Genomic DNA, 20,948 nt, shown 5'->3' on the forward strand with positions numbered 1-20,948 from the left:
TCAGGGACATAGCTTATGTTTATCTGTTTGATTGCTGAAGTTCGGAATAAAGAAAAAAACATCAACGACTGTTTCCGCCCGGTCTCGAACCAGGGACCTTTCGCGAACGTGATAACCACTACACTACGGAAACCACATGAGATGGTGCGTTCAGGGACATAGCGCATGTTTATCTGTTTGATTGCTGAAGTTCGGAATAAAGAAAAAAACAACAACGACTGTTTCCGCCCGGTCTCGAACCGGGGACCTTTCGCGTGTGAGGCGAACGTGATAACCACTACACTACGGAAACCACATGAGATGGTGCGTTCAGGGACATAGGGCATGTTTATCTTTTTGATTGTTGAAGTTCGGAATCAAAGAAAGGAACACCAACGACTGTTTCCGCCCGGTCTCGAACCGGGGACCTTTCGCGAACGTGATAACCACTACACTACGGAAACCACATGAGACGGTGTGTTCAGGAACCATCAACGATTGTTTCCGCCCGGTCTCGAAACGGGGACCTTTCGAGTGTTAGGAGAACGTGATAACCACTACACTACGGAAACAACATGAGATGGTGCGTTCAGGGACATAGCTTATGTTTATCTGTTTGATTGCTGAAGTTCGGAATAAAGAAAAAAACATCAACGACTGTTTCCGCCCGGTCTCAAAACGGGGACCTTTCGCGTGTAAGGCGAACGTGATAACCACTACACTACGGAAACCACAGGAGATGGTGCGTTCAGGGACATAGTGTATGTTTATCTGTTTGATTGCTGAAGTTCGGAATAAAGAAAAAAACATCAACGACTGTTTCCGCCCGGTCTCGAACCAGGGACCTTTCGCGAACGTGATAACCACTACACTACGGAAACCACATGAGATGGTGCGTTCAGGGACATAGCGCATGTTTATCTGTTTGAATGTTGAAGTTGGGAATCAAAGAAAAAAACATCAACGACTGTTTCCGCCCGGTCTCGAAACGGGGACCTTTCGCATGTGAGGCGAACGTGATAACCACTACACTACGGAAACCACATGAGATGGTGCCTTGAGGGACATAGCTTATGTTTATCTGTTTGATTGCTGAAGTTTGGAATAAAGAAAAAAACATCAACGACTGTTTCCGCCCGGTCTCGAACAGGGGACCTTTCGCGTGTGAGGCGAACGTGATAACCACTACACTACGGAAACCACATGAGATGGTGCGTTCAGGGACATAGCTTATGTTTATCTGTTTGATTGTTGAATTTCGGAATCAAAGAAAAAAACATCAACGACTGTTTCCGCCGGGTCTCGAAACGGGGACCTTTCGCGTGTAAGGCGAACGTGATAACCACTACACTACGGAAACCACAGGAGATGGTGCGTTCAGGGACATAGTGTATGTTTATCTGTTTGATTGCTGAAGTTCGGAATAAAGAAAAAAACATCAACGACTGTTTCCGCCCGGTCTCGAACCGGGGACCTTTCGCGTGTGAGGCGAACGTGATAACCACTACACTACGGAAACCACATGAGATGGTGCGTTCAGGGACATAGGGCATGTTTATCTGTTTGATTGTTGAAGTTCAGAATCAAAGAAAGAAACACCAACGACTGTTTCCGCCCGGTCTCGAACCGGGGACCTTTCGCGTGTTAGGCGAACGTGATAACCACTACACTACGGAAACAACATGAGATGGGGCGTTCAGGGACATAGCTTATGTTTATCTGTTTGATTGCTGAAGTTCGGAATAAAGAAAAAAACATCAACGACTGTTTCCGCCCGGTCTCGAACCAGGGACCTTTCGCGAACGTGATAACCACTACACTACGGAAACCACATGAGATGGTGCGTTCAGGGACATAGCGCATGTTTATCTGTTTGATTGCTGAAGTTCGGAATAAAGAAAAAAACAACAACGACTGTTTCCGCCCGGTCTCGAACCGGGGACCTTTCGCGTGTGAGGCGAACGTGATAACCACTACACTACGGAAACCACATGAGATGGTGCGTTCAGGGACATAGGGCATGTTTATCTTTTTGATTGTTGAAGTTCGGAATCAAAGAAAGGAACACCAACGACTGTTTCCGCCCGGTCTCGAACCGGGGACCTTTCGCGAACGTGATAACCACTACACTACGGAAACCACATGAGATGGTGCGTTCAGGGACATATCGCATGTTTCTCTGTTTGATTGTTGAAGTTCGGAATCAAAGAAAGAAAGACCAACGACTGTTTCCGCCCGGTCTCGAACCGGGGACCTTTCGCGTGTTAGGCGAACGTGATAACCACTACACTACGGAAACCACATGAGATGGTGCGTTCAGGGACGTAGCTTATGTTTATCTGTTTGATTGTTGAAGTTCGCAATCAAAGAAAGAAACACCGACGACTGTTTCCGCCCGGTCTCGAACCGGGGACCTTTCGCGAACGTGATAACCACTACACTACGAAAACCACATAAGATGGTGCTTTCAGGAACCATCAACGATTGTTTCCGCCCGGTCTCGAACCGGGGACCTTTCGCGTGTGAGGCGAACGTGATAACCACTACACTACGGAAACCACATGAGATGGTGCGTTCAGGGACATAGGGCATGTTTATCTGTTTGATTGTTGAAGTTCAGAATCAAAGAAAGAAACACCAACGACTGTTTCGACTGTTTCCGCCCGGTCTCGAACCAGGGACCTTTCGCGAACGTGATAACCACTACACTACGGAAACCACATGAGATGGTGCGTTCAGGGACATAGCGCATGTTTATCTGTTTGATTGCTGAAGTTCGGAATAAAGAAAAAAACAACGACTGTTTCCGCCCGGTCTCGAACCGGGGACCTTTCGCGTGTGACGCGAACGTGATAACCACTACACTACGGAAACCACATGAGATGGTGCGTTCAGGGACATAGGGCATGTTTATCTTTTTGATTGTTGAAGTTCGGAATCAAAGAAAGGAACACCAACGACTGTTTCCGCCCGGTCTCGAACCGGGGACCTTTCGCGAACGTGATAACCACTACACTACGGAAACCACATGAGACGGTGTGTTCAGGAACCATCAACGATTGTTTCCGCCCGGTCTCGAAACGGGGACCTTTCGAGTGTTAGGAGAACGTGATAACCACTACACTACGGAAACCACATGAGATGGTGCGTTCAGGGACATATCGCATGTTTCTCTGTTTGATTGTTCAAGTTCGGAATCAAAGAAAGAAAGACCAACGACTGTTTCCGCCCGGTCTCGAACCGGGGACCTTTCGCGTGTAAGGCGAACGTGATAACCACTACACTACGGAAACCACAGGAGATGGCGTGTTCAGGGACATAGTTTATGTATATCTGTTTGAATGTTGAAGTTGGGAATCAAAGAAAAAAACATCAACGACTGTTTCCGCCCGGTCTCGAACCGGGGACCTTTCGCGTGTGAGGCCAACGTGATAACCACTACACTACGGAAACCACATGAGATGGTGCCTTCAGGGACATAGCTTATGTTTATCTGTTTGATTGTTGAAGTTCGGAATCAAAGAAAGAAACACCGACGACTGTTTCCGCCCGGTCTCGAACCGGGGACCTTTCGCGAACGTGATAACCACTACACTACGAAAACCACATGAGACTGTGTGTTCAGGGACATAGTTTATGTATATCTGTTTGAATGTTGAAGTTGGGAATCAAAGAAAAAAACATCAACGACTGTTTCCGCCCGGTCTCGAAACGGGGACCTTTCGCGTGTAAGGCGAACGTGATAACCACTACACTACGGAAACCACAGGAGATGGTGCGTTCAGGGACATAGTGTATGTTTATCTGTTTGATTGCTGAAGTTCGGAATAAAGAAAAAAACATCAACGACTGTTTCCGCCCGGTCTCGAACCAGGGACCTTTCGCGAACGTGATAACCACTACACTACGGAAACCACATGAGATGGTGCGTTCAGGGACATAGCGCATGTTTATCTGTTTGAATGTTCAAGTTCGGAATCAAAGAAAGAAACACCGACGACTGTTTCCGCCCGGTCTCGAACCGGGGACCTTTCGCGAACGTGATAACCACTACACTACGAAAACCACATGAGACGGTGTGTTCAGGAACCATCAACGATTGTTTCCGCCCGGTCTCGAAACGGGGACCTTTCGAGTGTTAGGAGAACGCAATAACCACTACACTACGGAAACCACATGAGATGGTGCGTTCAGGGACATATCGCATGTTTCTCTGTTTGATTGCTGAAGTTCGGAATAAAGAAAAAAACATCAACGACTGTTTCCGCCCGGTCTCGAACCGGGGACCTTTCGCGTATGAGGCGAACGTGATAACCACTACACTACGGAAACCACATGAGATGGTGCGTTCAGGGACATAGGGCATGTTTATCTGTTTGATTGTTGAAGTTCGGAATCAAAGAAAGAAACACCAACGACTGTTTCCGCCCGGTCTCGAACCGGGGACCTTTCGCGTGTTAGGCGAACGTGATAACCACTACACTACGGAAACAACATGAGATGGTGCGTTCAGGGACGTAGCTTATGTTTATCTGTTTGATTGTTGAAGTTCGCAATCAAAGAAAGAAACACCGACGACTGTTTCCGCCCGGTCTCGAACCGGGGACCTTTCGCGAACGTGATAACCACTACACTACGAAAACCACATAAGATGGTGCTTTCAGGAACCATCAACGATTGTTTCCGCCCGGTCTCGAACCGGGGACCTTTCGCGTGTGAGGCGAACGTGATAACCACTACACTACGGAAACCACATGAGATGGTGCGTTCAGGGACATAGGGCATGTTTATCTGTTTGATTGTTGAAGTTCAGAATCAAAGAAAGAAACACCAACGACTGTTTCCGCCCGGTCTCGAACCGGGGACCTTTCGCGTGTTAGGCGAACGTGATAACCACTACACTACGGAAACAACATGAGATGGTGCGTTCAGGGACATATCGCATGTTTCTCTGTTTGATTGTTGAAGTTCGGAATCAAAGAAAGAAAGACCAACGACTGTTTCCGCCCGGTCGCGAACCGGGGACCTTTCGCGTGTAAGGCGAACGAGATAACCACTACACTACGGAAACCACAGGAGATGGTGTGTTCAGGGACATAGTTTATGTATATCTGTTTGAATGTTGAAGTTGGGAATCAAAGAAAAAAACATCAACGACTGTTTCCGCCCGGTCTCGAAACGGGGACCTTTCGCGTGTAAGGCGAAAGTGATAACCACTACACTACGGAAACCACAGGAGATGGTGCGTTCAGGGACATAGTGTATGTTTATCTGTTTGATTGCTGAAGTTCGGAATAAAGAAAACAACATCAACGACTGTTTCCGCCCGTTCTCGAACCGGGGACCTTTCGCGTGTGAGGCGAACGTGATAACCACTACACTACGGAAACCACATGAGATGGTGCGTTCAGGGACATAGGGCATGTTTATCTGTTTGATTGTTGAAGTTCGGAATCAAAGAAAGAAATATCAACGACTGTTTCCGCCCGGTCTCGAACCGGGGACCTTTCGCGTGTTAGGCGAACGTGATAACCACTACACTACGGAAACAACATGAGATGGTGCGTTCAGGGACATAGCTTATGTTTATCTGTTTGATTGCTGAAGTTCGGAATAAAGAAAAAAACATCAACGACTGTTTCCGCCCGGTCTCGAACCAGGGACCTTTCGCGAACGTGATAACCACTACACTACGGAAACCACATGAGATGGTGCGTTCAGGGACATAGCGCATGTTTATCTGTTTGATTGCTGAAGTTCGGAATAAAGAAAAAAACAACAACGACTGTTTCCGCCCGGTCTCGAACCGGGGACCTTTCGCGTGTGACGCGAACGTGATAACCACTACACTACGGAAACCACATGAGATGGTGCGTTCAGGGACATAGGGCATGTTTATCTTTTTGATTGTTGAAGTTCGGAATCAAAGAAAGGAACACCAACGACTGTTTCCGCCCGGTCTCGAACCGGGGACCTTTCGCGAACGTGATAACCACTACACTACGGAAACCACATGAGACGGTGTGTTCAGGAACCATCAACGATTGTTTCCGCCCGGTCTCGAAACGGGGACCTTTCGAGTGTTAGGAGAACGTGATAACCACTACACTACGGAAACCACATGAGATGGTGCGTTCAGGGACATATCGCATGTTTCTCTGTTTGATTGTTGAAGTTCGGAATCAAAGAAAGAAAGACCAACGACTGTTTCCGCCCGGTCTCGAACCGGGGACCTTTCGCGTGTAAGGCGAACGTGATAACCACTACACTACGGAAACCACAGGAGATGGCGTGTTCAGGGACATAGTTTATGTATATCTGTTTGAATGTTGAAGTTGGGAATCAAAGAAAAAAACATCAACGACTGTTTCCGCCCGGTCTCGAACCGGGGACCTTTCGCGTGTGAGGCGAACGTGATAACCACTACACTACGGAAACCACATGAGATGGTGCCTTCAGGGACATAGCTTATGTTTATCTGTTTGATTGTTGAAGTTCGGAATCAAAGAAAGAAACACCGACGACTGTTTCCGCCCGGTCTCGAACCGGGGACCTTTCGCGAACGTGATAACCACTACACTACGAAAACCACATGAGACGGTGTGTTCAGGGACATAGTTTATGTATATCTGTTTGAATGTTGAAGTTGGGAATCAAAGAAAAAAACATCAACGACTGTTTCCGCCCGGTCTCGAAACGGGGACCTTTCGCGTGTAAGGCGAACGTGATAACCACTACACTACGGAAACCACAGGAGATGGTGCGTTCAGGGACATAGTGTATGTTTATCTGTTTGATTGCTGAAGTTCGGAATAAAGAAAAAAACATCAACGACTGTTTCCGCCCGGTCTCGAACCAGGGACCTTTCGCGAACGTGATAACCACTACACTACGGAAACCACATGAGATGGTGCGTTCAGGGACATAGCGCATGTTTATCTGTTTGAATGTTGAAGTTGGGAATCAAAGAAAAAAACATCAACGACTGTTTCCGCCCGGTCTCGAAACGGGGACCTTTCGCGTGTGAGGCGAACGTGATAACCACTACACTACGGAAACCACATGAGATGGTGCCTTCAGGGACATAGCTTATGTTTATCTGTTTGATTGTTGAAGTTCGGAATCAAAGAAAGAAACACCAACGACTGTTTCCGCCCGGTCTCGAACCGGGGACCTTTCGCGTGTTAGGCGAACGTGATAACCACTACACTACGGAAACCACATGAGATGGTGCGTTCAGGGACATAGCTTATGTTTATCTGTTTGATTGTTGAATTTCGGAATCAAAGAAAAAAACATCAACGACTGTTTCCGCCCGGTCTCGAAACGGGGACCTTTCGCGTGTAAGGCGAACGTGATAACCACTACACTACGGAAACCACAGGAGATGGTGCGTTCAGGGACATAGTGTATGTTTATCTGTTTGATTGCTGAAGTTCGGAATAAAGAAAAAAACATCAACGACTGTTTCCGCCCGGTCTCGAACCAGGGACCTTTCGCGAACGTGATAACCACTACACTACGGAAACCACATGAGATGGTGCGTTCAGGGACATAGCGCATGTTTATCTGTTTGATTGCTGAAGTTCGGAATAAAGAAAAAAACAACAACGACTGTTTCCGCCCGGTCTCGAACCGGGGACCTTTCGCGTGTGAGGCGAACGTGATAACCACTACACTACGGAAACCACATGAGATGGTGCGTTCAGGGACATAGGGCATGTTTATCTTTTTGATTGTTGAAGTTCGGAATCAAAGAAAGGAACACCAACGACTGTTTCCGCCCGGTCTCGAACCGGGGACCTTTCGCGAACGTGATAACCACTACACTACGGAAACCACATGAGACGGTGTGTTCAGGAACCATCAACGATTGTTTCCGCCCGGTCTCGAAACGGGGACCTTTCGCGAACGTGATAACCACTACACTACGAAAACCACATGAGACGGTGTGTTCAGGGACATAGTTTATGTATATCTGTTTGAATGTTGAAGTTGGGAATCAAAGAAAAAAACATCAACGACTGTTTCCGCCCGGTCTCGAAACGGGGACCTTTCGCGTGTAAGGCGAACGTGATAACCACTACACTACGGAAACCACAGGAGATGGTGCGTTCAGGGACATAGTGTATGTTTATCTGTTTGATTGCTGAAGTTCGGAATAAAGAAAAAAACATCAACGACTGTTTCCGCCCGGTCTCGAACCAGGGACCTTTCGCGAACGTGATAACCACTACACTACGGAAACCACATGAGATGGTGCGTTCAGGGACATAGCGCATGTTTATCTGTTTGAATGTTGAAGTTGGGAATCAAAGAAAAAAACATCAACGACTGTTTCCGCCCGGTCTCGAAACGGGGACCTTTCGCGTGTGAGGCGAACGTGATAACCACTACACTACGGAAACCACATGAGATGGTGCCTTCAGGGACATAGCTTATGTTTATCTGTTTGATTGTTGAAGTTCGGAATCAAAGAAAGAAACACCAACGACTGTTTCCGCCCGGTCACGAACCGGGGACCTTTCGCGTGTTAGGCGAACGTGATAACCACTACACTACGGAAACAACATGAGATGGTGCGTTCAGGGACATAGTGTATGTTTATCTGTTTGATTGCTGAAGTTGGGAATCAAAGAAAAAAACATCAACGACTGTTTCCGCCCGGTCTCGAAACGGGGACCTTTCGCGTGTAAGGCGAACGTGATAACCACTACACTACGGAAACCACAGGAGATGGTGCGTTCAGGGACATAGTGTATGTTTATCTGTTTGATTGCTGAAGTTCGGAATAAAGAAAAAAACATCAACGACTGTTTCCGCCCGGTCTCGAACCAGGGACCTTTCGCGAACGTGATAACCACTACACTACGGAAACCACATGAGATGGTGCGTTCAGGGACATAGCGCATGTTTATCTGTTTGAATGTTGAAGTTGGGAATCAAAGAAAAAAACATCAACGACTGTTTCCGCCCGGTCTCGAAACGGGGACCTTTCGCGTGTGAGGCGAACGTGATAACCACTACACTACGGAAACCACATGAGATGGTGCCTTCAGGGACATAGCTTATGTTTATCTGTTTGATTGTTGAAGTTCGGAATCAAAGAAAGAAACACCAACGACTGTTTCCGCCCGGTCTCGAACCGGGGACCTTTCGCGTGTTAGGCGAACGTGATAACCACTACACTACGGAAACAACATGAGATGGTGCGTTCAGGGACATAGTGTATGTTTATCTGTTTGATTGCTGAAGTTTGGAATAAAGAAAAAAACATCAACAACTGTTTCCGCCCGGTCTCGAACCGGGGACCTTTCGCGTGTGAGGCGAACGTGATAACCACTACACTACGGAAACCACAGGAGATGGTGTGTTCAGGGACATAGTGTATGTTTATCTGTTTGATTGCTGAAGTTTGGAATAAAGAAAAAAACATCAACGACTGTTTCCGCCCGGTCTCGAACCGGGGACCTTTCGCGTGTGAGGCGAACGTGATAACCACTACACTACGGAAACCACATGAGATGGTGCGTTCAGGGACATAGGGCATGTTTATCTGTTTGATTGTTGAAGTTCAGAATCAAAGAAAGAAACACCAACGACTGTTTCCGCCCGGTCTCGAACCGGGGACCTTTCGCGTGTTAGGCGAACGTGATAACCACTACACTACGGAAACAACATGAGATGGTGCGTTCAGGGACATAGCTTATGTTTATCTGTTTGATTGCTGAAGTTCGGAATAAAGAAAAAAACATCAACGACTGTTTCCGCCCGGTCTCAAAACGGGGACCTTTCGCGTGTAAGGCGAACGTGATAACCACTACACTACGGAAACCACAGGAGATGGTGCGTTCAGGGACATAGTGTATGTTTATCTGTTTGATTGCTGAAGTTCGGAATAAAGAAAAAAACATCAACGACTGTTTCCGCCCGGTCTCGAACCAGGGACCTTTCGCGAACGTGATAACCACTACACTACGGAAACCACATGAGATGGTGCGTTCAGGGACATAGCGCATGTTTATCTGTTTGAATGTTGAAGTTGGGAATCAAAGAAAAAAACATCAACGACTGTTTCCGCCCGGTCTCGAAACGGGGACCTTTCGCATGTGAGGCGAACGTGATAACCACTACACTACGGAAACCACATGAGATGGTGCCTTCAGGGACATAGCTTATGTTTATCTGTTTGATTGTTGAAGTTCGGAATCAAAGAAAGAAACACCAACGACTGTTTCCGCCCGGTCTCGAACCGGGGACCTTTCGCGTGTTAGGCGAACGTGATAACCACTACACTACGGAAACCACATGAGATGGTGCGTTCAGGGACATAGCTTATGTTTATCTGTTTGATTGTTGAATTTCGGAATCAAAGAAAAAAACATCAACGACTGTTTCCGCCCGGTCTCGAACCGGGGACCTTTCGCGTGCAAGGCGAACGTTATAACCACTACACTACGGAAACAACATGAGATGGTGCGTTCAGGGACATAGCTTATGTTTATCTGTTTGATTGCTGAAGTTTGGAATAAAGAAAAAAACATCAACGACTGTTTCCGCCCGGTCTCGAACAGGGGACCTTTCGCGTGTGAGGCGAACGTGATAACCACTACACTACGGAAACCACATGAGATGGTGCGTTCAGGGACATAGCTTATGTTTATCTGTTTGATTGTTGAATTTCGGAATCAAAGAAAAAAACATCAACGACTGTTTCCGCCCGGTCTCGAAACGGGGACCTTTCGCGTGTAAGGCGAACGTGATAACCACTACACTACGGAAACCACAGGAGATGGTGCGTTCAGGGACATAGTGTATGTTTATCTGTTTGATTGCTGAAGTTCGGAATAAAGAAAAAAACATCAACGACTGTTTCCGCCCGGTCTCGAACCGGGGACCTTTCGCGTGTGAGGCGAACGTGATAACCACTACACTACGGAAACCACATGAGATGGTGCGTTCAGGGACATAGGGCATGTTTATCTGTTTGATTGTTGAAGTTCAGAATCAAAGAAAGAAACACCAACGACTGTTTCCGCCCGGTCTCGAACCGGGGACCTTTCGCGTGTTAGGCGAACGTGATAACCACTACACTACGGAAACAACATGAGATGGTGCGTTCAGGGACATAGCTTATGTTTATCTGTTTGATTGCTGAAGTTCGGAATAAAGAAAAAAACATCAACGACTGTTTCCGCCCGGTCTCGAACCAGGGACCTTTCGCGAACGTGATAACCACTACACTACGGAAACCACATGAGATGGTGCGTTCAGGGACATAGCGCATGTTTATCTGTTTGATTGCTGAAGTTCGGAATAAAGAAAAAAACAACAACGACTGTTTCCGCCCGGTTTCGAACCGGGGACCTTTCGCGTGTGAGGCGAACGTGATAACCACTACACTACGGAAACCACATGATATGGTGCGTTCAGGGACATAGGGCATGTTTATCTTTTTGATTGTTGAAGTTCGGAATCAAAGAAAGGAACACCAACGACTGTTTCCGCCCGGTCTCGAACCGGGGACCTTTCGCGAACGTGATAACCACTACACTACGGAAACCACATGAGACGGTGTGTTCAGGAACCATCAACGATTGTTTCCGCCCGGTCTCGAAACGGGGACCTTTCAAGTGTTAGGAGAACGTGATAACCACTACACTACGGAAACCACATGAGATGGTGCGTTCAGGGACATATCGCATGTTTCTCTGTTTGATTGTTGAAGTTCGGAATCAAAGAAAGAAAGACCAACGACTGTTTCCGCCCGGTCTCGAACCGGGGACCTTTCGCGTGTAAGGCGAACGTGATAACCACTACACTACGGAAACCACAGGAGATGGTGCGTTCAGGGACATAGTGTATGTTTATCTGTTTGATTGCTGAAGTTCGGAATAAAGAAAAAAACATCAACGACTGTTTCCGCCCGGTCTCGAACCAGGGACCTTTCGCGAACGTGATAACCACTACACTACGGAAACCACATGAGATGGTGCGTTCAGGGACATAGCGCATGTTTATCTGTTTGAATGTTGAAGTTGGGAATCAAAGAAAAAAACATCAACGACTGTTTCCGCCCGGTCTCGAAACGGGGACCTTTCGCGTGTGAGGCGAACGTGATAACCACTACACTACGGAAACCACATGAGATGGTGCCTTCAGGGACATAGCTTATGTTTATCTGTTTGATTGTTGAAGTTCGGAATCAAAGAAAGAAACACCAACGACTGTTTCCGCCCGGTCTCGAACCGGGGACCTTTCGCGTGTTAGGCGAACGTGATAACCACTACACTACGGAAACAACATGAGATGGTGCGTTCAGGGACATAGTGTATGTTTATCTGTTTGATTGCTGAAGTTGGGAATCAAAGAAAAAAACATCAACGACTGTTTCCGCCCGGTCTCGAAACGGGGACCTTTCGCGTGTAAGGCGAACGTGATAACCACTACACTACGGAAACCACAGGAGATGGTGCGTTCAGGGACATAGTGTATGTTTATCTGTTTGATTGCTGAAGTTCGGAATAAAGAAAAAAACATCAACGACTGTTTCCGCCCGGTCTCGAACCAGGGACCTTTCGCGAACGTGATAACCACTACACTACGGAAACCACATGAGATGGTGCGTTCAGGGACATAGCGCATGTTTATCTGTTTGAATGTTGAAGTTGGGAATCAAAGAAAAAAACATCAACGACTGTTTCCGCCCGGTCTCGAAACGGGGACCTTTCGCGTGTGAGGCGAACGTGATAACCACTACACTACGGAAACCACATGAGATGGTGCCTTCAGGGACATAGCTTATGTTTATCTGTTTGATTGTTGAAGTTCGGAATCAAAGAAAGAAACACCAACGACTGTTTCCGCCCGGTCTCGAACCGGGGACCTTTCGCGTGTTAGGCGAACGTGATAACCACTACACTACGGAAACAACATGAGATGGTGCGTTCAGGGACATAGTGTATGTTTATCTGTTTGATTGCTGAAGTTTGGAATAAAGAAAAAAACATCAACAACTGTTTCCGCCCGGTCTCGAACCGGGGACCTTTCGCGTGTGAGGCGAACGTGATAACCACTACACTACGGAAACCACAGGAGATGGTGTGTTCAGGGACATAGTGTATGTTTATCTGTTTGATTGCTGAAGTTTGGAATAAAGAAAAAAACATCAACGACTGTTTCCGCCCGGTCTCGAACCGGGGACCTTTCGCGTGTGAGGCGAACGTGATAACCACTACACTACGGAAACCACATGAGATGGTGCGTTCAGGGACATAGGGCATGTTTATCTGTTTGATTGCTGAAGTTCGGAATAAAGAAAAAAACATCAACGACTGTTTCCGCCCGGTCTCAAAACGGGGACCTTTCGCGTGTAAGGCGAACGTGATAACCACTACACTACGGAAACCACAGGAGATGGTGCGTTCAGGGACATAGTGTATGTTTATCTGTTTGATTGCTGAAGTTCGGAATAAAGAAAAAAACATCAACGACTGTTTCCGCCCGGTCTCGAACCAGGGACCTTTCGCGAACGTGATAACCACTACACTACGGAAACCACATGAGATGGTGCGTTCAGGGACATAGCGCATGTTTATCTGTTTGAATGTTGAAGTTGGGAATCAAAGAAAAAAACATCAACAACTGTTTCCGCCCGGTCTCGAAACGGGGACCTTTCGCATGTGAGGCGAACGTGATAACCACTACACTACGGAAACCACATGAGATGGTGCCTTCAGGGACATAGCTTATGTTTATCTGTTTGATTGTTGAAGTTCGGAATCAAAGAAAGAAACACCAACGACTGTTTCCGCCCGGTCTCGAACCGGGGACCTTTCGCGTGTTAGGCGAACGTGATAACCACTACACTACGGAAACCACATGAGATGGTGCGTTCAGGGACATAGCTTATGTTTATCTGTTTGATTGTTGAATTTCGGAATCAAAGAAAAAAACATCAACGACTGTTTCCGCCCGGTCTCGAACCGGGGACCTTTCGCGTGCAAGGCGAACGTTATAACCACTACACTACGGAAACAACATGAGATGGTGCGTTCAGGGACATAGCTTATGTTTATCTGTTTGATTGCTGAAGTTTGGAATAAAGAAAAAAACATCAACGACTGTTTCCGCCCGGTCTCGAACAGGGGACCTTTCGCGTGTGAGGCGAACGTGATAACCACTACACTACGGAAACCACATGAGATGGTGCGTTCAGGGACATAGCTTATGTTTATCTGTTTGATTGTTGAATTTCGGAATCAAAGAAAAAAACATCAACGACTGTTTCCGCCCGGTCTCGAAACGGGGACCTTTCGCGTGTAAGGCGAACGTGATAACCACTACACTACGGAAACCACAGGAGATGGTGCGTTCAGGGACATAGTGTATGTTTATCTGTTTGATTGCTGAAGTTCGGAATAAAGAAAAAAACATCAACGACTGTTTCCGCCCGGTCTCGAACCAGGGACCTTTCGCGAACGTGATAACCACTACACTACGGAAACAACATGAGATGGTGCGTTCAGGGACATAGCTTATGTTTATCTGTTTGATTGCTGAAGTTCGGAATAAAGAAAAAAACATCAACGACTGTTTCCGCCCGGTCTCGAACCAGGGACCTTTCGCGAACGTGATAACCACTACACTACGGAAACCACATGAGATGGTGCGTTCAGGGACATAGCGCATGTTTATCTGTTTGATTGCTGAAGTTCGGAATAAAGAAAAAAACAACAACGACTGTTTCCGCCCGGTTTCGAACCGGGGACCTTTCGCGTGTGAGGCGAACGTGATAACCACTACACTACGGAAACCACATGAGATGGTGCGTTCAGGGACATAGGGCATGTTTATCTTTTTGATTGTTGAAGTTCGGAATCAAAGAAAGGAACACCAACGACTGTTTCCGCCCGGTCTCGAACCGGGGACCTTTCGCGAACGTGATAACCACTACACTACGGAAACCACATGAGACGGTGTGTTCAGGAACCATCAACGATTGTTTCCGCCCGGTCTCGAAACGGGGACCTTTCAAGTGTTAGGAGAACGTGATAACCACTACACTACGGAAACCACATGAGATGGTGCGTTCAGGGACATATCGCATGTTTCTCTGTTTGATTGTTGAAGTTCGGAATCAAAGAAAGAAAGACCAACGACTGTTTCCGCCCGGTCTCGAACCGGGGACCTTTCGCGTGTAAGGCGAACGTGATAACCACTACACTACGGAAACCACATGAGATGGTGCGTTCAGGGACATAGTTTATGTTTATCTGTTTGATTGTTGAAGTTCGGAATCAAAGAAAGAAACACCGACGACTGTTTCCGCCCGGTCTCGAACCGGGGACCTTTCGCGAACGTGATAACCACTACACTACGAAAACCACATGAGACGGTGTGTTCAGGGACATAGTTTATGTATATCTTTCGCGTGTTAGGCGAACGTGATAACCACTACACTACGGAAACCACATGAGATGGTGCGTTCAGGGACATTTCGCATGTTTATCTGTTTGATTGTTGAAGTTCGGAATCAAAGAAAGAAACACCAACGACTGTTTCCGCCCGGTCTCGAAACGGGGACCTTTCGCGTGTAAGGCGAACGTGATAACCACTACACTACGGAAACCACAGGAGATGGTGCGTTCAGGGACATAGTGTATGTTTATCTGTTTGATTGCTGAAGTTCGGAATAAAGAAAAAAACATCAACGACTGTTTCCGCCCGGTCTCGAACCAGGGACCTTTCGCGAACGTGATAACCACTACACTACGGAAACCACATGAGATGGTGCGTTCAGGGACATAGCGCATGTTTATCTGTTTGAATGTTGAAGTTGGGAATCAAAGAAAAAAACATCAACGACTGTTTCCGCCCGGTCTCGAAACGGGGACCTTTCGCGTGTGAGGCGAACGTGATAACCACTACACTACGGAAACCACATGAGATGGTGCCTTCAGGGACATAGCTTATGTTTATCTGTTTGATTGTTGAAGTTCGGAATCAAAGAAAGAAACACCAACGACTGTTTCCGCCCGGTCTCGAACCGGGGACCTTTCGCGTGTTAGGCGAACGTGATAACCACTACACTACGGAAACAACATGAGATGGTGCGTTCAGGGACATAGCTTATGTTTATCTGTTTGATTGTTGAAGTTCGGAATCAAAGAAAGAAACACCAACGACTGTTTCCGCCCGGTCTCGAACCGGGGACCTTTCGCGAACGTGATAACCACTACACTACGGAAACCACATGAGACGGTGTGTTCAGGAACCATCAACGATTGTTTCCGCCCGGTCTCGAAACGGGGACCTTTCGAGTGTTAGGAGAACGTGATAACCACTACACTACGGAAACCACATGAGATGGTGCGTTCAGGGACATAGCGCATGTTTATCTGTTTGATTGTTGAAGTTCGGAATAAAGAAAAAAACAACAACGACTGTTTCCGCCCGGTCTCGAACCGGGGACCTTTCGCGTGTGAGGCGAACGTGATAACCACTACACTACGGAAACCACATGAGATGGTGCGTTCAGAGACATAGGGCATGTTTATCTTTTTCATTGTTGAAGTTCGGAATCAAAGAAAGGAACACCAACGACTGTTTCCGCCCGGTCTCGAACCGGGGACCTTTCGCGAACGTGATAACCACTACACTACGGAAACCACATGAGAAGGTGTGTTCAGGAACCATCAACGATTGTTTCCGCCCGGTCTCGAAACGGGGACCTTTCGAGTGTTAGGAGAACGTGATAACCACTACACTACGGAAACCACATGAGATGGTGCGTTCAGGGACATATCGCATGTTTCTCTGTTTGATTGTTCAAGTTCGGAATCAAAGAAAGAAAGACCAACGACTGTTTCCGCCCGGTCTCGAACCGGGGACCTTTCGCGTGTAAGGCGAACGTGATAACCACTACACTACGGAAACCACAGGAGATGGTGTGTTCAGGGACATAGTTTATGTATATCTGTTTGAATGTTGAAGTTCGGAATAAAGAAAAAAACAACAACGACTGTTTCCGCCCGGTCTCGAACCGGGGACCTTTCGCGTGTGAGGCGAACGTGATAACCACTACACTACGGAAACCACATGAGATGGTGCGTTCAGGGACATAGGGCATGTTTATCTTTTTGATTGTTGAAGTTCGGAATCAAAGAAAGGAACACCAACGACTGTTTCCGCCCGGTCTCGAACCGGGGACCTTTCGCGAACGTGATAACCACTACACTACGGAAACCACATGAGACGGTGTGTTCAGGAACCATCAACGATTGTTTCCGCCCGGTCTCGAAACGGGGACCTTTCGAGTGTTAGGAGAACGTGATAACCACTACACTACGGAAACCACATGAGATGGTGCGTTCAGGGACATATCGCATGTTTCTCTGTTTGATTGTTGAAGTTCGGAATCAAAGAAAGAAAGACCAACGACTGTTTCCGCCCGGTCTCGAACCGGGGACCTTTCGCGTGTAAGGCGAACGTGATAACCACTACACTACGGAAACCACAGGAGATGGCGTGTTCAGGGACATAGTTTATGTATATCTGTTTGAATGTTGAAGTTGGGAATCAAAGAAAAAAACATCAACGACTGTTTCCGCCCGGTCTCGAACCGGGGACCTTTCGCGTGTGAGGCGAACGTGATAACCACTACACTACGGAAACCACATGAGATGGTGCCTTCAGGGACATAGCTTATGTTTATCTGTTTGATTGTTGAAGTTCGGAATCAAAGAAAGAAACACCGACGACTGTTTCCGCCCGGTCTCGAACCGGGGACCTTTCGCGAACGTGATAACCACTACACTACGAAAACCACATGAGACGGTGTGTTCAGGGACATAGTTTATGTATATCTGTTTGAATGTTGAAGTTGGGAATCAAAGAAAAAAACATCAACGACTGTTTCCGCCCGGTCTCGAAACGGGGACCTTTCGCGTGTAAGGCGAACGTGATAACCACTACACTACGGAAACCACAGGAGATGGTGCGTTCAGGGACATAGTGTATGTTTATCTGTTTGATTGCTGAAGTTCGGAATAAAGAAAAAAACATCAACGACTGTTTCCGCCCGGTCTCGAACCAGGGACCTTTCGCGAACGTGATAACCACTACACTACGGAAACCACATGAGATGGTGCGTTCAGGGACATAGCGCATGTTTATCTGTTTGAATGTTGAAGTTGGGAATCAAAGAAAAAAACATCAACGACTGTTTCCGCCCGGTCTCGAAACGGGGACCTTTCGCGTGTGAGGCGAATGTGATAACCACTACACTACGGAAACCACATGAGATGGTGCCTTCAGGGACATAGCTTATGTTTATCTGTTTGATTGTTGAAGTTCGGAATCAAAGAAAGAAACACCAACGACTGTTTCCGCCCGGTCACGAACCGGGGACCTTTCGCGTGTTAGGCGAACGTGATAACCACTACACTACGGAAACAACATGAGATGGTGCGTTCAGGGACATAGTGTATGTTTATCTGTTTGATTGCTGAAGTTGGGAATCAAAGAAAAAAACATCAACGACTGTTTCCGCCCGGTCTCGAAACGGGGACCTTTCGCGTGTAAGGCGAACGTGATAACCACTACACTACGGAAACCACAGGAGATGGTGCGTTCAGGGACATAGTGTATGTTTATCTGTTTGATTGCTGAAGTTCGGAATAAAGAAAAAAACATCAACGACTGTTTCCGCCCGGTCTCGAACCAGGGACCTTTCGCGAACGTGATAACCACTACACTACGGAAACCACATGAGATGGTGCGTTCAGGGACATAGCGCATGTTTATCTGTTTGAATGTTGAAGTTGGGAATCAAAGAAAAAAACATCAACGACTGTTTCCGCCCGGTCTCGAAACGGGGACCTTTCGCGTGTGAGGCGAACGTGATAACCACTACACTACGGAAACCACATGAGATGGTGCCTTCAGGGACATAGCTTATGTTTATCTGTTTGATTGTTGAAGTTCGGAATCAAAGAAAGAAACACCAACGACTGTTTCCGCCCGGTCTCGAACCGGGGACCTTTCGCGTGTTAGGCGAACGTGATAACCACTACACTACGGAAACAACATGAGATGGTGCGTTCAGGGACATAGTGTATGTTTATCTGTTTGATTGCTGAAGTTTGGAATAAAGAAAAAAACATCAACAACTGTTTCCGCCCGGTCTCGAACCGGGGACCTTTCGCGTGTGAGGCGAACGTGATAACCACTACACTACGGAAACCACAGGAGATGGTGTGTTCAGGGACATAGTGTATGTTTATCTGTTTGATTGCTGAAGTTTGGAATAAAGAAAAAAACATCAACGACTGTTTCCGCCCGGTCTCGAACCGGGGACCTTTCGCGTGTGAGGCGAACGTGATAACCACTACACTACGGAAACCACATGAGATGGTGCGTTCAGGGACATAGGGCATGTTTATCTGTTTGATTGTTGAAGTTCAGAATCAAAGAAAGAAACACCAACGACTGTTTCCGCCCGGTCTCGAACCGGGGACCTTTCGCGTGTTAGGCGAACGTGATAACCACTACACTACGGAAACAACATGAGATGGTGCGTTCAGGGACATAGCTTATGTTTATCTGTTTGATTGCTGAAGTTCGGAATAAAGAAAAAAACATCAACGACTGTTTCCGCCCGGTCTCAAAACGGGGACCTTTCGCGTGTAAGGCGAACGTGATAACCACTACACTACGGAAACCACAGGAGATGGTGCGTTCAGGGACATAGTGTATGTTTATCTGTTTGATTGCTGAAGTTCGGAATAAAGAAAAAAACATCAACGACTGTTTCCGCCCGGTCTCGAACCAGGGACCTTTCGCGAACGTGATAACCACTACACTACGGAAACCACATGAGATGGTGCGTTCAGGGACATAGCGCATGTTTATCTGTTTGAATGTTGAAGTTGGGAATCAAAGAAAAAAACATCAACGACTGTTTCCGCCCGGTCTCGAAACGGGGACCTTTCGCATGTGAGGCGAACGTGATAACCACCACACTACGGAAACCACATGAGATGGTGCCTTCAGGGACATAGCTTATGTTTATCTGTTTGATTGTTGAAGTTCGGAATCAAAGAAAGAAACACCAACGACTGTTTCCGCCCGGTCTCGAACCGGGGACCTTTCGCGTGTTAGGCGAACGTGATAACCACTACACTACGGAAACCACATGAGATGGTGCGTTCAGGGACATAGCTTATGTTTATCTGTTTGATTGTTGAATTTCGGAATCAAAGAAAAAAACATCAACGACTGTTTCCGCCCGGTCTCGAACCGGGGACCTTTCGCGTGCAAGGCGAACGTTATAACCACTACACTACGGAAACAACATGAGATGGTGCGTTCAGGGACATAGCTTATGTTTATCTGTTTGATTGCTGAAGTTTGGAATAAAGAAAAAAACATCAACGACTGTTTCCGCCCGGTCTCGAACAGGGGACCTTTCGCGTGTGAGGCGAACGTGATAACCACTACACTACGGAAACCACATGAGATGGTGCGTTCAGGGACATAGCTTATGTTTATCTGTTTGATTGTTGAATTTCGGAATCAAAGAAAAAAACATCAACGACTGTTTCCGCCCGGTCTCGAACCAGGGACCTTTCGCGAACGTGATAACCACTACACTACGGAAACCACATGAGATGGTGCGTTCAGGGACATAGCGCATGTTTATCTGTTTGATTGCTGAAGTTCGGAATAAAGAAAAAAACAACAACGACTGTTTCCGCCCGGTTTCGAACCGGGGACCTTTCGCGTGTGAGGCGAACGTGATAACCACTACACTACGGAAACCACATGATATGGTGCGTTCAGGGACATAGGGCATGTTTATCTTTTTGATTGTTGAAGTTCGGAATCAAAGAAAGGAACACCAACGACTGTTTCCGCCCGGTCTCGAACCGGGGACCTTTCGCGAACGTGATAACCACTACACTACG

General features: G+C 47.1%; 58 non-coding genes across 58 annotated transcripts; all 58 read right to left on the reverse strand.

The window, feature by feature from the left end:
* Positions 1-219: 219 nt before the first annotated feature.
* Positions 220-292, reverse strand: trnav-cac (transfer RNA valine (anticodon CAC)). The gene has a single exon. It is a non-coding gene; the product is annotated as a tRNA-Val (tRNA).
* Positions 293-1,425: 1,133 nt separating this feature from the next.
* trnav-cac (transfer RNA valine (anticodon CAC)) lies at positions 1,426-1,498 on the reverse strand. The gene has a single exon. It is a non-coding gene; the product is annotated as a tRNA-Val (tRNA).
* Positions 1,499-1,585: 87 nt separating this feature from the next.
* On the reverse strand, positions 1,586-1,658 carry trnav-aac (transfer RNA valine (anticodon AAC)). The gene has a single exon. It is a non-coding gene; the product is annotated as a tRNA-Val (tRNA).
* Positions 1,659-1,894: 236 nt separating this feature from the next.
* On the reverse strand, positions 1,895-1,967 carry trnav-cac (transfer RNA valine (anticodon CAC)). Its single transcript has one exon. It is a non-coding gene; the product is annotated as a tRNA-Val (tRNA).
* Positions 1,968-2,205: 238 nt separating this feature from the next.
* On the reverse strand, positions 2,206-2,278 carry trnav-aac (transfer RNA valine (anticodon AAC)). The gene has a single exon. It is a non-coding gene; the product is annotated as a tRNA-Val (tRNA).
* Positions 2,279-2,464: 186 nt separating this feature from the next.
* On the reverse strand, positions 2,465-2,537 carry trnav-cac (transfer RNA valine (anticodon CAC)). The gene has a single exon. It is a non-coding gene; the product is annotated as a tRNA-Val (tRNA).
* Positions 2,538-3,199: 662 nt separating this feature from the next.
* Positions 3,200-3,272, reverse strand: trnav-uac (transfer RNA valine (anticodon UAC)). Its single transcript has one exon. It is a non-coding gene; the product is annotated as a tRNA-Val (tRNA).
* A 398-nt stretch (positions 3,273-3,670) lies between these two features.
* trnav-uac (transfer RNA valine (anticodon UAC)) lies at positions 3,671-3,743 on the reverse strand. Its single transcript has one exon. It is a non-coding gene; the product is annotated as a tRNA-Val (tRNA).
* Positions 3,744-4,238: 495 nt separating this feature from the next.
* trnam-cau (transfer RNA methionine (anticodon CAU)) lies at positions 4,239-4,311 on the reverse strand. Its single transcript has one exon. It is a non-coding gene; the product is annotated as a tRNA-Met (tRNA).
* An 87-nt stretch (positions 4,312-4,398) lies between these two features.
* trnav-aac (transfer RNA valine (anticodon AAC)) lies at positions 4,399-4,471 on the reverse strand. Its single transcript has one exon. It is a non-coding gene; the product is annotated as a tRNA-Val (tRNA).
* A 186-nt stretch (positions 4,472-4,657) lies between these two features.
* On the reverse strand, positions 4,658-4,730 carry trnav-cac (transfer RNA valine (anticodon CAC)). Its single transcript has one exon. It is a non-coding gene; the product is annotated as a tRNA-Val (tRNA).
* An 87-nt stretch (positions 4,731-4,817) lies between these two features.
* Positions 4,818-4,890, reverse strand: trnav-aac (transfer RNA valine (anticodon AAC)). Its single transcript has one exon. It is a non-coding gene; the product is annotated as a tRNA-Val (tRNA).
* Positions 4,891-5,456: 566 nt separating this feature from the next.
* trnav-aac (transfer RNA valine (anticodon AAC)) lies at positions 5,457-5,529 on the reverse strand. The gene has a single exon. It is a non-coding gene; the product is annotated as a tRNA-Val (tRNA).
* Positions 5,530-6,184: 655 nt separating this feature from the next.
* trnav-uac (transfer RNA valine (anticodon UAC)) lies at positions 6,185-6,257 on the reverse strand. Its single transcript has one exon. It is a non-coding gene; the product is annotated as a tRNA-Val (tRNA).
* Positions 6,258-6,344: 87 nt separating this feature from the next.
* Positions 6,345-6,417, reverse strand: trnav-cac (transfer RNA valine (anticodon CAC)). Its single transcript has one exon. It is a non-coding gene; the product is annotated as a tRNA-Val (tRNA).
* A 238-nt stretch (positions 6,418-6,655) lies between these two features.
* Positions 6,656-6,728, reverse strand: trnav-uac (transfer RNA valine (anticodon UAC)). Its single transcript has one exon. It is a non-coding gene; the product is annotated as a tRNA-Val (tRNA).
* Positions 6,729-7,125: 397 nt separating this feature from the next.
* On the reverse strand, positions 7,126-7,198 carry trnav-aac (transfer RNA valine (anticodon AAC)). Its single transcript has one exon. It is a non-coding gene; the product is annotated as a tRNA-Val (tRNA).
* An 87-nt stretch (positions 7,199-7,285) lies between these two features.
* Positions 7,286-7,358, reverse strand: trnav-uac (transfer RNA valine (anticodon UAC)). The gene has a single exon. It is a non-coding gene; the product is annotated as a tRNA-Val (tRNA).
* A 236-nt stretch (positions 7,359-7,594) lies between these two features.
* trnav-cac (transfer RNA valine (anticodon CAC)) lies at positions 7,595-7,667 on the reverse strand. The gene has a single exon. It is a non-coding gene; the product is annotated as a tRNA-Val (tRNA).
* Positions 7,668-8,004: 337 nt separating this feature from the next.
* trnav-uac (transfer RNA valine (anticodon UAC)) lies at positions 8,005-8,077 on the reverse strand. The gene has a single exon. It is a non-coding gene; the product is annotated as a tRNA-Val (tRNA).
* Positions 8,078-8,634: 557 nt separating this feature from the next.
* trnav-uac (transfer RNA valine (anticodon UAC)) lies at positions 8,635-8,707 on the reverse strand. Its single transcript has one exon. It is a non-coding gene; the product is annotated as a tRNA-Val (tRNA).
* A 397-nt stretch (positions 8,708-9,104) lies between these two features.
* On the reverse strand, positions 9,105-9,177 carry trnav-aac (transfer RNA valine (anticodon AAC)). The gene has a single exon. It is a non-coding gene; the product is annotated as a tRNA-Val (tRNA).
* An 86-nt stretch (positions 9,178-9,263) lies between these two features.
* Positions 9,264-9,336, reverse strand: trnav-cac (transfer RNA valine (anticodon CAC)). Its single transcript has one exon. It is a non-coding gene; the product is annotated as a tRNA-Val (tRNA).
* An 86-nt stretch (positions 9,337-9,422) lies between these two features.
* Positions 9,423-9,495, reverse strand: trnav-cac (transfer RNA valine (anticodon CAC)). The gene has a single exon. It is a non-coding gene; the product is annotated as a tRNA-Val (tRNA).
* An 87-nt stretch (positions 9,496-9,582) lies between these two features.
* On the reverse strand, positions 9,583-9,655 carry trnav-aac (transfer RNA valine (anticodon AAC)). Its single transcript has one exon. It is a non-coding gene; the product is annotated as a tRNA-Val (tRNA).
* A 556-nt stretch (positions 9,656-10,211) lies between these two features.
* On the reverse strand, positions 10,212-10,284 carry trnav-aac (transfer RNA valine (anticodon AAC)). Its single transcript has one exon. It is a non-coding gene; the product is annotated as a tRNA-Val (tRNA).
* Positions 10,285-10,371: 87 nt separating this feature from the next.
* Positions 10,372-10,444, reverse strand: trnaa-ugc (transfer RNA alanine (anticodon UGC)). The gene has a single exon. It is a non-coding gene; the product is annotated as a tRNA-Ala (tRNA).
* Positions 10,445-10,690: 246 nt separating this feature from the next.
* Positions 10,691-10,763, reverse strand: trnav-uac (transfer RNA valine (anticodon UAC)). The gene has a single exon. It is a non-coding gene; the product is annotated as a tRNA-Val (tRNA).
* Positions 10,764-10,849: 86 nt separating this feature from the next.
* trnav-cac (transfer RNA valine (anticodon CAC)) lies at positions 10,850-10,922 on the reverse strand. The gene has a single exon. It is a non-coding gene; the product is annotated as a tRNA-Val (tRNA).
* An 87-nt stretch (positions 10,923-11,009) lies between these two features.
* Positions 11,010-11,082, reverse strand: trnav-aac (transfer RNA valine (anticodon AAC)). The gene has a single exon. It is a non-coding gene; the product is annotated as a tRNA-Val (tRNA).
* Positions 11,083-11,318: 236 nt separating this feature from the next.
* Positions 11,319-11,391, reverse strand: trnav-cac (transfer RNA valine (anticodon CAC)). Its single transcript has one exon. It is a non-coding gene; the product is annotated as a tRNA-Val (tRNA).
* Positions 11,392-11,737: 346 nt separating this feature from the next.
* trnav-uac (transfer RNA valine (anticodon UAC)) lies at positions 11,738-11,810 on the reverse strand. The gene has a single exon. It is a non-coding gene; the product is annotated as a tRNA-Val (tRNA).
* A 397-nt stretch (positions 11,811-12,207) lies between these two features.
* trnav-aac (transfer RNA valine (anticodon AAC)) lies at positions 12,208-12,280 on the reverse strand. The gene has a single exon. It is a non-coding gene; the product is annotated as a tRNA-Val (tRNA).
* Positions 12,281-12,367: 87 nt separating this feature from the next.
* On the reverse strand, positions 12,368-12,440 carry trnav-uac (transfer RNA valine (anticodon UAC)). Its single transcript has one exon. It is a non-coding gene; the product is annotated as a tRNA-Val (tRNA).
* Positions 12,441-12,837: 397 nt separating this feature from the next.
* Positions 12,838-12,910, reverse strand: trnav-aac (transfer RNA valine (anticodon AAC)). Its single transcript has one exon. It is a non-coding gene; the product is annotated as a tRNA-Val (tRNA).
* Positions 12,911-12,996: 86 nt separating this feature from the next.
* On the reverse strand, positions 12,997-13,069 carry trnav-cac (transfer RNA valine (anticodon CAC)). The gene has a single exon. It is a non-coding gene; the product is annotated as a tRNA-Val (tRNA).
* Positions 13,070-13,155: 86 nt separating this feature from the next.
* On the reverse strand, positions 13,156-13,228 carry trnav-cac (transfer RNA valine (anticodon CAC)). The gene has a single exon. It is a non-coding gene; the product is annotated as a tRNA-Val (tRNA).
* A 556-nt stretch (positions 13,229-13,784) lies between these two features.
* On the reverse strand, positions 13,785-13,857 carry trnav-aac (transfer RNA valine (anticodon AAC)). The gene has a single exon. It is a non-coding gene; the product is annotated as a tRNA-Val (tRNA).
* An 87-nt stretch (positions 13,858-13,944) lies between these two features.
* Positions 13,945-14,017, reverse strand: trnaa-ugc (transfer RNA alanine (anticodon UGC)). Its single transcript has one exon. It is a non-coding gene; the product is annotated as a tRNA-Ala (tRNA).
* A 246-nt stretch (positions 14,018-14,263) lies between these two features.
* Positions 14,264-14,336, reverse strand: trnav-uac (transfer RNA valine (anticodon UAC)). The gene has a single exon. It is a non-coding gene; the product is annotated as a tRNA-Val (tRNA).
* A 386-nt stretch (positions 14,337-14,722) lies between these two features.
* trnav-cac (transfer RNA valine (anticodon CAC)) lies at positions 14,723-14,795 on the reverse strand. The gene has a single exon. It is a non-coding gene; the product is annotated as a tRNA-Val (tRNA).
* A 346-nt stretch (positions 14,796-15,141) lies between these two features.
* On the reverse strand, positions 15,142-15,214 carry trnav-uac (transfer RNA valine (anticodon UAC)). The gene has a single exon. It is a non-coding gene; the product is annotated as a tRNA-Val (tRNA).
* Positions 15,215-15,537: 323 nt separating this feature from the next.
* trnav-uac (transfer RNA valine (anticodon UAC)) lies at positions 15,538-15,610 on the reverse strand. Its single transcript has one exon. It is a non-coding gene; the product is annotated as a tRNA-Val (tRNA).
* A 397-nt stretch (positions 15,611-16,007) lies between these two features.
* On the reverse strand, positions 16,008-16,080 carry trnav-aac (transfer RNA valine (anticodon AAC)). Its single transcript has one exon. It is a non-coding gene; the product is annotated as a tRNA-Val (tRNA).
* A 345-nt stretch (positions 16,081-16,425) lies between these two features.
* trnav-cac (transfer RNA valine (anticodon CAC)) lies at positions 16,426-16,498 on the reverse strand. Its single transcript has one exon. It is a non-coding gene; the product is annotated as a tRNA-Val (tRNA).
* Positions 16,499-16,844: 346 nt separating this feature from the next.
* On the reverse strand, positions 16,845-16,917 carry trnav-uac (transfer RNA valine (anticodon UAC)). The gene has a single exon. It is a non-coding gene; the product is annotated as a tRNA-Val (tRNA).
* Positions 16,918-17,003: 86 nt separating this feature from the next.
* On the reverse strand, positions 17,004-17,076 carry trnav-cac (transfer RNA valine (anticodon CAC)). Its single transcript has one exon. It is a non-coding gene; the product is annotated as a tRNA-Val (tRNA).
* A 346-nt stretch (positions 17,077-17,422) lies between these two features.
* On the reverse strand, positions 17,423-17,495 carry trnav-uac (transfer RNA valine (anticodon UAC)). Its single transcript has one exon. It is a non-coding gene; the product is annotated as a tRNA-Val (tRNA).
* An 87-nt stretch (positions 17,496-17,582) lies between these two features.
* trnav-cac (transfer RNA valine (anticodon CAC)) lies at positions 17,583-17,655 on the reverse strand. The gene has a single exon. It is a non-coding gene; the product is annotated as a tRNA-Val (tRNA).
* A 238-nt stretch (positions 17,656-17,893) lies between these two features.
* On the reverse strand, positions 17,894-17,966 carry trnav-uac (transfer RNA valine (anticodon UAC)). Its single transcript has one exon. It is a non-coding gene; the product is annotated as a tRNA-Val (tRNA).
* A 557-nt stretch (positions 17,967-18,523) lies between these two features.
* On the reverse strand, positions 18,524-18,596 carry trnav-uac (transfer RNA valine (anticodon UAC)). The gene has a single exon. It is a non-coding gene; the product is annotated as a tRNA-Val (tRNA).
* Positions 18,597-18,993: 397 nt separating this feature from the next.
* trnav-aac (transfer RNA valine (anticodon AAC)) lies at positions 18,994-19,066 on the reverse strand. The gene has a single exon. It is a non-coding gene; the product is annotated as a tRNA-Val (tRNA).
* Positions 19,067-19,152: 86 nt separating this feature from the next.
* On the reverse strand, positions 19,153-19,225 carry trnav-cac (transfer RNA valine (anticodon CAC)). The gene has a single exon. It is a non-coding gene; the product is annotated as a tRNA-Val (tRNA).
* An 86-nt stretch (positions 19,226-19,311) lies between these two features.
* Positions 19,312-19,384, reverse strand: trnav-cac (transfer RNA valine (anticodon CAC)). Its single transcript has one exon. It is a non-coding gene; the product is annotated as a tRNA-Val (tRNA).
* Positions 19,385-19,471: 87 nt separating this feature from the next.
* Positions 19,472-19,544, reverse strand: trnav-aac (transfer RNA valine (anticodon AAC)). The gene has a single exon. It is a non-coding gene; the product is annotated as a tRNA-Val (tRNA).
* Positions 19,545-20,100: 556 nt separating this feature from the next.
* Positions 20,101-20,173, reverse strand: trnav-aac (transfer RNA valine (anticodon AAC)). The gene has a single exon. It is a non-coding gene; the product is annotated as a tRNA-Val (tRNA).
* An 87-nt stretch (positions 20,174-20,260) lies between these two features.
* Positions 20,261-20,333, reverse strand: trnaa-ugc (transfer RNA alanine (anticodon UGC)). Its single transcript has one exon. It is a non-coding gene; the product is annotated as a tRNA-Ala (tRNA).
* A 396-nt stretch (positions 20,334-20,729) lies between these two features.
* On the reverse strand, positions 20,730-20,802 carry trnav-cac (transfer RNA valine (anticodon CAC)). Its single transcript has one exon. It is a non-coding gene; the product is annotated as a tRNA-Val (tRNA).
* Between the last annotated feature and the right edge of the window lie 146 nt (positions 20,803-20,948).

The sequence above is a fragment of the Gasterosteus aculeatus genome, chromosome X (genome assembly GCF_964276395.1).
Source record: "Gasterosteus aculeatus chromosome X, fGasAcu3.hap1.1, whole genome shotgun sequence".
Taxonomy (NCBI): domain Eukaryota; kingdom Metazoa; phylum Chordata; class Actinopteri; order Perciformes; family Gasterosteidae; genus Gasterosteus; species Gasterosteus aculeatus.